This window comes from Candoia aspera, chromosome 3, assembly GCF_035149785.1.
Source record: "Candoia aspera isolate rCanAsp1 chromosome 3, rCanAsp1.hap2, whole genome shotgun sequence".
NCBI lineage: Eukaryota > Metazoa > Chordata > Lepidosauria > Squamata > Boidae > Candoia > Candoia aspera.
In genome coordinates this window covers 166,997,261-167,011,131 of record NC_086155.1, presented here as the reverse complement: position 1 = coordinate 167,011,131, position 13,871 = coordinate 166,997,261, and the positions used below count along the sequence as shown (strand labels likewise).

Sequence of the window (13,871 nt, the reverse complement as noted above, 5' to 3'; positions counted from 1 at the left end):
TAAGACATTCCCAAGGTAAAAAGACAATGGAGACCTAAGAATTGCTTAGCCTTCTTCTCCACAAATGCTTGATTATTCCAATATCAATTTCATAGTTAAATTCTAAACCTATGCTAGCAGGAATTATCAGAATAAATCAAAGATTCAGAGTCCCTGAGCTGTGCAGCTGTCAGAGTTGAGGAAAGCATGAGAAATACGATTCTCCTATTTCAAAAAAATTACAAGGAATCTATTTGTTTTCTTCCTGCACACCGTTTCATAAAGAAATGCACCCGCTCCTCCAGCTCTCCATTGTTTTCCTTATTGGAAGAGCAATGGCAGCCCATCACACCAAGCCTGCAAGCTAAGGTTTAAACTATTAAGTGCAAGTGTTCCTTAGCAACCAGGGTGGAGAACCAATTATAAGTATAACTAGTGATGGTTAACTCTGAAACTTTTTCCTGCTAGAAAGCTGCTCTGCACAGCTCTGGATGCATGCCTGTTGGGTTTCAATAAAGGCTTTGGGAGTTAGATTGAAATTTATTTTGCTCAGCCATTTTTGCTAACATTTCCAAACTTTTCTTACTGGATGGGAAAACAGAAACAGTAGTCACAGTCTTCTACAGGTAATCACAGCGATGCCAAAACATACATCCTGACGACATGATACTAGGTATGTCCCTTATGTACTTGTATGTGGTATTGCAGTGCAAGTACACAAGGGACTGAATTTGCATTGCATGCATGCTTCATTATGTGCCCCCTCTTGCCCCCTTCTGCAGACAATCATCTGCTGCTATGGCTGTGCATTAAATCATTCAATCTTTAAAAAAGGGCATTTTGATGCAACTCTAAAAGCAACCACATTGCTTTAGGCTCACACTAGAGCCTTGATGAAGACACACACACGCTAAGGAATAGAGGGGAGATGCTGTGTGTTTGCATAAGGTCCAAAGTTCCTTTTCTAAATCATTTTCAAAATAGACAGAATATTGCTGCAACATATATATGTATTTTAAAATTCTTATAGAATATCAGCATTTGGAGAAATTAAGATAGTGGGACAAACTTCTTTTGAAAGGCATAGCTTTTGAAACTGCTATAGCTTTGGGGGCTGCCTCCTGGCCTGTGGGGCTCAAGGTCTGTGCCCACATGTCCAACCCTAAGTACATCATTTTTACTGAGTCTGTTTCTCTAGTCTTATGCTTTTTTCCACTTCTTCCTTTTATAAAAAAAAGCTACTTTTATTATGTTGACTGCTTGGTTCATGAGGGCACTATTGCTAACGACTCCAGATCGTATGTGCTGACATTAATGGAATTCCTGGGGTCAGAGGGGAGTGGATGCACATTCAGCCCTAATCCTCTTTCAAAAATCAGTATGCATTCTTATCCCAAGGCCAGAAGCATGGAGAATGGATACCATCCACAAGTTATCTAAAATGGGGATTAACCTATGATGTGCAATGAACTGTTGAGTTAAATTTGCAATTTTAGGTTCACTTAGCTGCAAGCAAATCCCACTGCAACTAATGGTATGTACTCCTGAAGAAACATGCACAAAATGAGACTGTAAAAGATTTGTTAAAAGAGGTTCTACTGAAATATCTTACTCAGAATTATAAATCATCATAGAATGTCTTCAAAACTTGCAATCAGATACAGTCAACTGATAGTGGTTAGCTGGACAGAAAGAGATGAGGCAGGCTGTCTTCTCCAACTTGGCAAGCCAAGCTTTTGGCTCAAACTCAGCTTTCAAGGCATCAAATATGCTTGTGTTGCTGCAGAACTAAGATGACCTTTTTACACTCAAAGTGTGAGTTTCTCCTGAAATGTGATAGATTTATACTGTTCTTTAGCCTTGAATGTATCTCTACTAATTGCTTCTCAGAGCTACAGGATACCCTCAAAGGTAGAGGGTATCTGCCTCCCTAGCCAGCAATGTATTGGTTGAAAGAGACTGTATCCTTTCCCATGATTTCAGCCAAACCATCAGAAGGCTAAATCATACCACAGATCAAGGAAGGCCACTGAAATAAAGCAATAGTCCCTCCTTCAATCATCCTGGAAGAAAATAAGGACACTGAAAAGCACAGCAGAAAGATAATTCCGCCAGTTCTTCCCTTAAATTTGTTTAAATGTAAATGTTCACAGCAAATCAGAAATTGAAGGAACACCTTTTTACAACCAACTGCAAAAGCAGACATACTCCAGAATGCTGTAGTAGACAAAGGGCAATATTTGCAAGAGTATTTTTCCCTGTGCATATATATTACATTCCTTTATAACAGAGGCCCTTCTCTCTCTTTCCTAATTTTATTTATGATTTACAGAAACAGTCTCTGCATAAACTCTATTGAAATGATTTAAGACTTTTATGATTTAACAAATACCTCCTAAATCTCAGGGTTGTATCACCAGCAGTTCTTGCTCAGCTAAGTTGAGGGCCAGTTATTCTTCTAGTGCTCTCTAGTGATATCACAAATAACCATTATAATATTTAGCATTTATACAGCACTTGAGAGTATTCTGAAAACTTTGCATATATACAATTTTGTAGCTTTAGTCCAATGAACTGAGAAGGCTAGGTTAGGGAATTCTATACGTCAATTTTACAAAGTGGATTCATCCCCCATTTTGTAGATGTAGCTCCTTAGGAAAAGACTTTTGCCCAAAGTCATCCTGGGATTTCATAGTGGAAGTGAGACTTTGACTGAAGGCTCCCTAATTTGTAGTCCAATTTCTTAGCTATTTAATATATTATTTCAGCTGTATTTGGGTTCAACTAAACTCTCAACCCTTATGGAGAGGTATTCAATATTCCACAGTAATGGGAGTTTCATTTTGACGCTAGACGGCTCCATTCTCAGTCTCCGACAGAAAACCATGTGTTTCATCTCTACTGGTCATTAATATTTTTAGGTCAAGCCTTATAATAAGGTACCAGTGTTCATCTTTAAACACATCACCAGTGGGAAAAAATGAACAAAAGGCCTCTCATTTTCACTGTGGTGAGAAGCACAACATGTGTTTAAGTGAATTACATTTTTTCTTAATTTACTGTTGCAGCAAGAATTGATGGATAAGAATTAAGGGAGAGCAAAACTTCAGTATACTATTACTGTCTCAGCTGTAGATAATAACAAACCACCCAAACAGCAGCCATCCCATGGCAATGGATATCCATAATTCAACTTGGACTGTTTTTCCCCCCAAAGGTCACTCTCTTGATTCAGACAGCAGCCTTTTTTTTTTTAAGTAAAAGCTCTCCAAATTATTAATATGCAAACACACTTGCCTCACAGGATATGCATACATGGCTTGTTGGCTTCCCTCCATTTATGTCCTTCTGCTTGGATGGCACCCTGCCTAATAATAAAATATGATGGACTTTGATGAGCAGCCAACATTTGTCTCCCTTCCCTGCTCTACGCTACGTGGTCAGACATTGAGATTCAGAAATGAAGCAATAGATATTTCAAAACTAAAATTAAAGCATCACATCTATGTCAGTCTGTACTGTACTTCATTTCGGTATTTGCAGTCCACACTGAAACATGTTTTACTGACAAAACCAACAATTGTTACAAAGCCCTTTAAACAATGAAGTGGCACATCTCTCAGGAGAGCACGCCATATCAGAGACGCAAGGTCTAAGGAAAATATAAAGGAGTCTTTATCATGGGAAGATATGTTTTTGACATGTGCCTGTTTTCCTAATTCTTCCATACACAGGAACACTCTAGAACAGGGTTTCCCAAACTGTGAGGTGTACCTCCCTTGGAGTCTAGGGGAGGTGTGAAGAACCTTTTAGTTACATTGTTACAATAAATCCACCTTTCCCAAAGTTTCATTGTATTGTTTTTGTTGTTCATTTGTGTTCATTTTGGTGTTTGGATTTTTAGGGGAGGTGTGTACATTAAGATTACACTAAAGGAAGGTGTGATGGCAAAAGGTTCAGGAATCCCCACTCTAGAATTAGCCTGGTTACCACCAACAGGGAGGAAACAATGTGCACAAAACATTTCTAAAGTGTATTTTCAAGTATCTCAAAGTATAGAGGTAATTCATTTCATGCTAAAATAATTCATTTCTGAAATACAGTGCTGTTGTTATTCCTGAAAAACGTGTCTACACAGACATCATCTGAATACAGGAATTAGATATATATTAAGACTAGAATGGGCTTTGAAAGAGTGACAGTTTCACACTAACCCTTCCTTCTTGTTCACTTACCTGCCTATTTATGGATTTGGTAGCAGTAGAAATTGCATCCTCTCCTAATCTTTTTAATTATTAAGGAAATAATAATAATAATAACAATATCATTAAGTGCAGATCTTTATTTTTTGGGATGATGCCTTTATATTCTATCTTTGTTAGAATGAATTACAAAATTATTTGGATATTTTTATACCTTACAATAAAGCATCAACCTGTTTTTTTTACCTCTGTTCCCATTTGTCTCTTCAACTTTCCACTGCAACTGAAGAAGGGAAAAATGTTAAATAACAACAATAATAATTTTACATTCATATTGCATTTGGTTGCATTTGGCTTCATTTAGGCTTACACAGTATAGCTCCACTGTTTTCAGTAGATTCATTCAGAAGGTGGGGAGGAGAGATTCTGAGGCTTCTTCTAATTCCATAGAAATACAAAATGATGGCAGTCATTTTTTCCTACTTAAAATCAGGATGACAAAAGAAAAAAGAAAAAGAAATTCTCCTTGATGTGGCTCTTTGCCAGTTATGTCATTGTAATTCTCTTGAGCATTAGAGAGAAAGAGAGAGAGAGTTGCTGGCTTTTTAGATGCACTGTTATGGCAATAAGCTCTTTGATTCCTTGACATCACAATGAGACTCTGGCTTTCCAACACTTCAATAAACAGTGTTCAAAAATAACGAATTAATTAATATTTCTATTGCTTGAAGAAAAGGTTTTCAGATCCTTGCAACAGCACAGTATAAGGAATATCAAGTAGTCTGCATCGGTAAAAGGTGCAAAGGAACACAGTTTTAATTTGGTTCAGTCTGTTGTTTCATGACTCCCTTTCTTGTTGCTGAGCACCTCATTTTACCCACTCCCTTGATTTCTGCACCAGCCACAAATGTGAAAATCCCTAACCTTAATCCACAACTTTGTGGAATTGATGTCTGCAGAGATGAATGTGGACTTACACCCACATTTTATGGATGTGAGAAACAGATGTGCCTGTAGACATTCTGAAAATCACTGTATAATGCTATAAAGTACTCAGGCAAATACGCATACACCCCACTTTATAGGTTAATTCTCACCAAGTCAAAAGCAGCTCTTATCTGACTCTCAAGTTACAGATCATTTTCCAGAAACCGCTAGCACACCACATTTTAATTGTGATCACTACTTTAGACAAAAAACGCTGAGCTAGAATTTGTCAGCATTAAAAGAAAAGAGATTAAATACATTTGTCTGCTTCAGATAGGCTTTTAAACTTTCTGGGTAGAGTATTTGGAGCCAAGGCAATACTAAAGCAAAAAAAAAAATCCCAGATCACTGCTGTGGAATCCCTCCAGTTCTACTTCATCTCCCTTCGGGGTCTAAGATTATATTTCTATTTCACACGAAATATTTTCATTGCTTGGCCAATACTTTATTTTTATTGTAAACCCAGATGGGTGGTGATACAAATTTAAATTAATTAAATAAATAAATAAATAAATATAAATGGATTACAGGACTAAGATTAAAACTATATGAAAGCTTGGTGAAGAAAACTTGCTGAAGTAAACAAGTTCATTTCCATTTTCTCCTTTTCTGTGTGGGTTTTGGATGGAGACAAAAGTTCTCTGCTCACTTTTGAGTTCTGCTTCTCTGTCTGTGTTTGAAGAAATAAAAGCCCCCCTAAATTCTTCCCCTTCAGATTGCTACAAAAATCGATCAATGCCCAAATAAGCACAGAAAGAAAGAAAATACCAGATTTGCTGCTGCAGGAAAGATTGGGCAATAATAAGATTCAACTTATATTCATGCTTCCAGACTGCCATCGACCAGTGGCATACAGCTGTCTTCAGAAGGCAGTATGGTGATACTATTAATTAGAGTTCAAACAGTCCATCCAGGACTTTGTAAGAACAACCATACAGAAATGACCGAGATGAAACTTCATCTATCATGAAGATCAGGATTTGAGAAAATATTCATGTGCCACCTTTCTATGTGCCAGTAGATCTTAACAGGCAAAGAGGAAGGCCAGTAAAAGTTGACAACTCTTCATTTATTGTGGACACTTCCCTCATACAGTTATTACTAAGAGTTGTCTATGTTAACATGATTAAAGAGTAGTTGTGCATATATTATTCAGGCAGCACCTTTAGTGAGTGAATGCCCTTAGTTACAGAAATGTGCTTCCATTTACTACCCCAGATGTAATTAATGCTATTAACTGCTATAATGTCAGTGTTGCCATCATTCAAGAATATGTTAACTACAGAGCTCTATAGCACAACTGGTATTCTGCCTAGAGAAATATTTATTTATTTATTTATTTATTAGAAATGTTGCACCTTGCTTATTAGTAGATGTTAAAAATGGTAAGCTTGTAGCAAGACAGAGGAAGCAATAAAGTGGTAAGCAAGATGAAAAGTGAAAGATGTGGGGCCATACACTGCTAATACAATAACAGAGAAGCATATGACTGAAAAGGGTAACAGAATCTACTGTTCTGCACACCATTTTTATTGCTCTTGCTTTTATACATTTAATCATTCCATTCACACCAAATGACGTAGGTTAAACTTTTGCCTTGACTGATCTCTATGTTGTCTGGGTGTCTGTGCTAGAATATGCATAAATTGGCTACTGATACTGATGCAGAAGTTAATCCGATTAGAAAGGTGGCAACCTATTCCTTCACATTACAGCCTCCTGAAGAATTAGACAAAAGTTAGAAAAATGTAACACAAGCTGATGTATGTGTTCAGCACAAGATACACAACATGGAGGCACAGCAGAAAGTATCTAGTATCAGCTATATAGTTTCACTTAGAATCAATTTCTGAAAAGTCCTCTCATATAACATTTTATAGCTGGATTAGTAGTTACAGATTCTATGCAGAGTATATTCTTCATGTCCACTAATGTTAAAGATGTTTGGTTTGAACTTTAAATTCCCTTTACGTTTATATAAATACTTCTGTCCATACAGTTTTTCAAAGAATGCAAGAAGCTACTCATAATCTGTGGATCTGAAGATCCATCTCATCTGGAATCTTTATGGTGCCACAGACTTTAAGTGTGATCAGATACAGATAATGCACACCAAAAGAAGTTAAACCTATTGAGCTGTTGGATACACTATCATCATTATGCCAGGCTTACCTTAAAAAAATACAGTTTAAATGTGCACTCCCACCAGAAGTCAAGAAACACACAAATAGCTACTGAAATAAGAGTTATTAACCTATTAACATCAAAAGCCATTGTAACAACTTCCAAGTCAGTTCAACATCTCCATATTCCCCATATATGGAAGGAGTAAGTAATGCACAATGATACAATTCTGCATATAATCACTCAAGGCAGGGACCAGATCAATCACCATCTGCAAGTCCCATGGTGCATCAGAGACCTGAATCTGTCCATGGTCTCCACCTGGAACAAATACCAATACCCATCTCTAATGGCTCTGCCATTACTAATTAAACAGTTTTCCACCAGAAATCAAGTATTTTAAGTTGTGGTATTCCACTTGTAGAACTTCCAAATCATAAATGTCTCTTTGTACTTTTATTTTCCCATGCTCAAAAATATTAACTTTTAGAAATAAATTATAGCCTTTCTGCTTTTGTTTTTAATTGTTGTTTGTTAATACAATTTTGTTTTTGTTACAGTATGTATCCACCCCAGGTGTATATAAACCAACTTGGATCTTCTGGTGTAGGCTGTGTATATCAAGCCATTTGCCAAAAAAATAAATAAAAAAGAAAATATAAAACTATAAAAAGAAGATACAACAGTATGTCTTCTGCTTCAAGTATCAACTTCAGGTATCCCCTCAAGAGTGTAAAAACATGGATAGTTTACAGATGCAAATAATGAGCCATAGTGCAAGACAGAAAAGGAATTACCATAGAAAGTCACCCACATCCAAAGAAGTCTGAACAGAGACTCCATGTGCTCCATAGAGGAAGAATTCAACTCTTATTGGGGGAACAATGTTCCTAACAGATACTGCATAGTATGCACACTGATAATTGCATGAAGAGAACAAACATTTTGAAAGGGAGAGGGACACAGCTATGAGAAAAAAAATGAAAATAAGTTCACAGAGATGGCACTAGAAAACACCTGAAATAGCAAAACAGCAGATAATACTGCATAGTGACATTCTAGTTCGAAGCTGAAATGCCACCTGAGATTTGAAATGGCTGGGAGAATCCACACAAACATAGACAATCAGAGGGACCAATGTTTGATCTTCACACATTTCTGTACGCATATAATTGGGTCATTCCTCTTCCTATCATGGAGCGGCCAGTTATTCTCAGTAAATCTTGACCCACATGTCTTTGGTCATTGTCCTACCATCAAAAAACAAGGAGATTTAGAAACATTTTAATTACAGGGACTCATCCTGGGTATGGCCATGCTGCAGTATAAAATAAGATTGATCCTGGCTTTCCTTAAGATTTAATATGAAGGAACATAACCATCGTGGTAATAGGCACACAACTGAAACAAATAGAGCTTTTATTGATCAACTTTGGAAGCAGAGTGAATTCTGATCATTTCCAAGCAACTGAGTGCTAATATTTCTGTGCATGCACTGAAAGCTGATGATAGGGAGTGAGAAACAGGTGCAGCCTTTCCCATAATTATATGCTCATGGTGAGTACAACTAATTGTTGCCCTACTGTTTTCAGCTCCTGAGAAGCAAAGGAGCTTTGGTAAAACAAAAAGATGGAAATCCCAAGGAAAATACTTGAATTCTCACAGGTCACTATTGCTGATGATTTGGATGTATGGTTGTATTACTTGTACTATACTTAAGATAGGTAACTTTGTTGTCTCTTCAACTACTGGTTGCTTATGAAGAGACAAGAAAGACAGAAAGTTAGTAATGATTGGACACTTGTGATAGAGAACTATGCCTTTATGCTCAGAGAAATTCAGTTACGATAGAATGCTATCAAACTTGATCAAAGCTATTTACTGGGAATGCTGAACAGTTACTAATTTATTAATTTATCCAATTTATATAGCTGCCCATCTCACAACAAGTGACTCTGGGCAGGGTACATCAAAGATAAATGTTCTGCAAATACAGTATACTTGGGGACCATATTTTGGGTCAGGCTGATCTAAGTGCTCTCCAATTCTCCTACTGGGAGACCTTCTCATATCCCCATTAGTAATTTACGTATTGGTAGCAAATGATACTGTCACTGAAATACTCACCCGTTCCATGTAGGATATTTCTTTGGCTCCAGGTATTGTGTAGTCTACTTCCTGTCCTGGGTTTAATTCTGCAACAGAAACAGGATTGTGGCATTCATTCATAAAAGAAACATAGGAAATTGCTTAATATGGGGTCAGGCCATTGGTCCTCAATATTCTCTGCACTGGTTGGCAGCAGCTCTCCAGAATTATAAACAGGGTAGGACCTACCAGACCCGGGCTGCAAAAGTCCAGATAACCTCTAGCTAGAAGTAAAGAGCCAGTGTTTTCTGTACTGCTTTGTTACCATCTACTGTTTTGCAGCCCAAATCTAGAAGCCTGCGATAGGGCTTTTCTTAATGTGATCTGAAGGGATTGGGGGGATTTTTAAAAGTCAGATTACTCATGGGGATTTCATTTTAGGGTTGGGAGTTTCTTCTGGCACTGTTCTCTTCCTGATCTGGAGATGCAGGAGTTGAACCTGAAATATTTTGCATGTAATATGTGTACTTTCACTGAGCTGTTACGTTTTCCAGTATGTAGCTATAGCTGTGCTTTAACATGGCACATAGGAATTTGCCTGCATTCAAGTTGATAACCAAATGGAATCCCATTTACACAGTTCATATTCTTTGGTGAGAAACACTGCTCCAATCTACTGAGTGAAGCCAGGTTGTTTTGCTAATATGCACTCTCTACATATTGTCAGAAGGAAGAATAGAAGATATTTGGAGGGTTGGAACTGCCATAGGCAACAGTAGCATTGGGAAGCATGGGCTTCCCTTCCTGTGCTTACCTGTGGTCTTCTTGTAGCCCAGCTGCAGGAGCTCAGGTGCTGAAGCTCCTGATGGGTCCCAACACAGGCTGCTTGTGAGAGTTATCAGAAGATAAACTTTTCCCATAATTCTCCCTACATTGTTATTCTCCCCAATTGCTTGTTGTTTTTGCACATTTTCTTTCTCTAGACTTGCTGTCACTAAAGTCCTCACTTATATGCTATACTTTTAAGTCTTTTAGCCATATAGACAGGAAGGATTGTACAGAGGGATGGGCAAGAGGCAGCCTTCTAAATTTGGCTCAACAATAATACCATCAATCCTAAGCAGCAAGAACAATGTTGTCATGAGTAATGATGGTGAGCAGGAGGGGGCCTCTATCCAGGGGGGAAAACGCATGCGTAGTACTGAGGAATTAAGCAGCCATTCAAAGAGACACAGAACAGACCCGCCTTGACTTTTGGGGTTTATCTGTCTGGGTTTTCCCACGCTTCTTCAGTTTGTTAGGATTCTGTTTATGTAGCAGTAATAAACACTAGAGAACTACTCCTCGTCTCAGTGTGTGTCTCACTGTTAGGACAAATGTTGAGAGATTACAAGAGTTGTTGTCAAATTATGTTCCTATTACGCTAATTGCAGAGAGAGCCAACCATTGCTATCCATGGTTTAGCCCTTCCTTTAGAAAGCTAGTGTCCTCTAGTTCAGCAACTTTAAGATGTGTGAACTTCAACTCCCAGAATTCTGGGAATTGAAGTTCACACATCTTAAAAGTTGCTGAGGTTGAGACACACTGATCTAGGTGTACTAGCTGCTACGGCCACACTGTTTGGGGATGAGGAAGGCTCTTGTCCAGCAGATGGAGTATATCAGTCTGACAAAGTTTTATGTAGTCCAGTGCCAACAGTGCAGACTATGTGGATAAATTAGACATGAAACTAAATGTGCCTTTTCATCTAACCCACAGATTACCACCACAGAGAGGGCTAATTCATTTAAATGGCAGGCTGTATCAGCCAGGGTGGCTAACATTTATCAGGATTTCAGCAATAGTAGGGAAAATTTAGGCCTTTACTGTAGCACTATGGCAATGCCTTCCTTTGGAGATACTGTCAGTACTGGGAAGAAATCCTCCACCAAAACTAGCAAGTTTTCCTCCACAAACAAATATCAGCTTTACAAGTTCATTCAGAATACGAAGTCACTCCACAACTACTATCTCTGTTCTTTTTTTTTCATTAAAACATAAATACTCATTTAATGTCAGGTTTAGTTTAGCCCCTCACTAGTTTTATTTGTTGTAGTTACTGAGGCCTTTCAGTCAGAATCCTGCAATTGTGGAGACAAGACTCATCACTTGGAAATCTCACTGACTGAAAAGCATGGTTTTCCATTTATCACATTTGAGTTGTAAACAGGGTGTTCCCAAGGGGGTCAAAAAAGTCAGGATGAAAGCTGGACTTCCAGGGGAGGTATGGTGAACTGAAGATGGTGCTGCAAAAGCGGAGCTGATGGTTGTGGCAAAGACCAAGGACCAGTGACTAGACCAGTTCCTTGGAAACTCTTTGGATAAGGAGAGGATGGGAGATTGCCCACATGTGTTCCGGTTAGCTGCTCCTCACAAGAAGACTGCAGGACAGTGGTTTTCTGCAGGTCTGAGCATCAGGAGATAGGATCAGCATCTTGTTCATAATCGTGGCAGAGCCTTTTAAAGAACACTAAGTTTGCAAACCTCACTTCCTAATCACTTTCAGAAATTGCCTATTACCTATCTTAAAGCTATCAGAGACCTTCGGAAGGACAAATTTGAAAAGTCTTCATTGGGTGAGTTTATCTTCAACTGTGAACAAAAGAAAAATTAATTATAAGCTTAAGAACTTAAAGAATTTGAAATAAACAGCAAAAAGATAAATGAGAATTGCTCTAAGAAATGGACCAAGGGTCCAGATAAATTTGGAATATTGACTTTTACTATAAAATTCTGGAATTCACTATAAAAAATAAACAACTTCTTCTGGGAAACAGACTTGTTTCAGCTATTCTGGTTATTCCAAATCATAACAAAAGATGAGTGATAATTTTAGAAACTGGACACTACAGGGGACTAAAGATTTTAAGCAGAAGAAAAAAAAATCACACCTGATGTCAGTTAATACTGGGACTTACAAAATGACACAAAACATTGTAACATCAGAAATATTAAAGGAGATTTTTTGAAGAATGGAGCCAGAAGTTAGTAACTACAATATCAACACTGTCCATAAGGATGTCTGCTTCTATGGATAGACTATGTCTAAAAGATGTTAATGAAGTAATGACAGATGTGGAACAAATTTTATCTGACAAGATAGAGAAAGAACAGAATGTGGAACTACAGTACAAATGACAGGCCAAGAGAATGATTTGGAAAAGGATGCTGGATATACAAAAGAAACTGGCTGAACTTTTAAAAATTAAAAGGGAAATACAGATGATAAACCAAGAGAATGACCTGGAAAATATTTTATTAGTGGATCGACAACAGAGGCTTGTTAAAGCCTTAAAGAAATCTGTGCGATGAGATAAAGAAGAATTGAAGATGAATTGAAATTGAATTGAAATTCTTTGACAATATTTGATTGAATTAAAGATTAAGACTGTTAGAAGTAAAAGGAAGGAATATAAAGTTGGTTTATTTGATCAAAGTTAAAATAAGACTTTTTTTTTTTTTTTGCAATGTTCTGGCAACCCTTTATGGGCTTTTTGCTGATGCCAGGAAAAGTTGATGTTTTATGGATTTGCTTATAGATAAGAGATGAGATATGGGAGGAAGAGATATCTGTTTAACCTTACAGGGGGTGTAAAGTTATTAAATTTGTACTTATTGTGATGAAGGTTGGAAGTCACTTCTTTGCACATTTCTTTTCTTTTTCTTTATTATATTCTTTCTTTTTCTTTTTTTTACCTTCTTTCTTTCTCTTTTTTCCTGTACTTTTTATTCTTTCTTTCTTTCCTTTCTTTCTCTAACTTTAGTTTCTTTTCTTTTTCTTTATTATATTCTTTCTTTTTCTTTTTTTACCTTCTTTCTTTTTCTTTTTTCCTGTACTTTTTATTCTTTCTTTCTCTCCTTTCTTTCTCTAACTTTAGTTTGCATTAGTTTTACTACTGTAATTAAAGCTCTTAATAAAAATTAAATGTTTTTTAAAAAGTCAGGATGAAGGCTATGACTACATGATTAAAGCCCAACCTCCCTCCCCCTTTTACATGCAATGGATTAAAAAGGGGGCAGGTCTTAGATCACATGATCACCATCTTGATTTTTTTGAATCCCTGTGTGCGTTTCTGCTTGCAAGCACAATGTCACACCACACTGAGACAGAATTAATCTCCACCACAGTCCAGACTGTCCATTTAAGATGGGTGCTAGAGCATTGCTCTATTCGAGCTAGGCCCATGTATAAATAAATAACACTTCCATTTGGTTGTTTGGTTTGCATTTCTATTTCTTCTGTTCAGATGAGTAATCTTCATCAGTGGCAGGAGATGACTGTTCCAGTCTTGCCTGGCTTGGGTGGCCTTTCCATAGGCATCTGGTTGGCTGCTATGGGAAACAGGATGCTAGACTAGACTGACCCTTGATCTGTTCTGGCTGGGCTTATGTTCTTAATGTAAATGGTAGGATGCCATATCAATAACAGAGACATGATGATCCACTAAAGCA

The 13,871-nt window shown here is 37.4% G+C and overlaps 1 protein-coding gene across 1 annotated transcript in view; it reads right to left on the bottom strand.

Moving 5' to 3' along the window:
- The window catches only part of DTNA (dystrobrevin alpha), a 216,578-nt gene that overhangs the window by 196,133 nt on the left and 6,574 nt on the right, over positions 1 to 13,871 (bottom strand). Inside the window, exon 2 of the mRNA XM_063299253.1 lies at positions 9,420 to 9,487. The gene's annotated coding sequence lies outside the window, so the exon portion shown is untranslated. The remainder of the gene's footprint in view (positions 1 to 9,419; positions 9,488 to 13,871) is intronic.